The 709-nt window shown below is 43.0% G+C and overlaps 1 protein-coding gene across 2 annotated transcripts in view; it reads right to left on the reverse strand.

Moving 5' to 3' along the window:
* LOC101849119 overlaps positions 1 to 709 on the reverse strand; it is a 5,982-nt gene extending 5,273 nt beyond the window's left edge. The window contains exons 1-2 of one of the 2 annotated variants that reach the window (XM_035968848.1): positions 626 to 709; positions 70 to 146 (exon numbers count right to left, since the gene is read on the reverse strand). The gene's annotated coding sequence lies outside the window, so the exon portion shown is untranslated. Of the gene's footprint in view, positions 1 to 69; positions 191 to 625 lie in introns of those variants that run through there. The other variant, XM_005094899.2, reaches the window with a different exon arrangement.

Consider the following 709-nt stretch of genomic DNA (forward strand, 5'->3'; position numbering starts at 1 on the left):
CGAGAGAGAGAGAGAGAGAGAGAGAGAGAGAGAGAGTAGGGGACGCACACATGCCACGGTAATACCCACAGTTGGCGCGAAGGGGGCGCTGTGAAGTGTGGAGAGAGATTAGTTTCTTTCTCAGTCTGTCCTCAACATCACAGATCCTGTATCAGATAGAATGACATGGAGAAGGAAACTCTGCAATAAAACACACAACAACACCCACACACACACAACAACACACACACACACACACACACACACACACACAACACACACAACAAACAAACACACACACACACACACAACACACACAACAAACAAACACGCACAACAAACAAACACACAAATACACAAACGCACACACACATAAATAAACACATACACAGACGCACACACAAACACACAAACACACACACACAAACATACATACATACACATACATTCCTACTCACAGACGCGCGTGCACACACTCAAACATACATATACACACAATACTCTTCTTATGAAGATGCAATTTTGTTTGTTTGTTTGAGTAAAGAGAAGCATATCGACACCTGACAATAATGGTCCTGGTTGTTGGGAAAAAACAAAAGACAGACAGAAAGAAGCAACAGAGGGTAAGTAAAAAAGTAGGACCTACGGTCTACCAGTGGCTCCCTCCAACCATCCGCTCGAAACGTGTGAAATCTCAACAGTGAAAAATCTCGACTGTAGTATAGATCTA

The sequence above is a fragment of the Aplysia californica genome, unplaced genomic scaffold (genome assembly GCF_000002075.1).
Source record: "Aplysia californica isolate F4 #8 unplaced genomic scaffold, AplCal3.0 scaffold00091, whole genome shotgun sequence".
In the NCBI taxonomy this organism is placed as follows: domain Eukaryota; kingdom Metazoa; phylum Mollusca; class Gastropoda; order Aplysiida; family Aplysiidae; genus Aplysia; species Aplysia californica.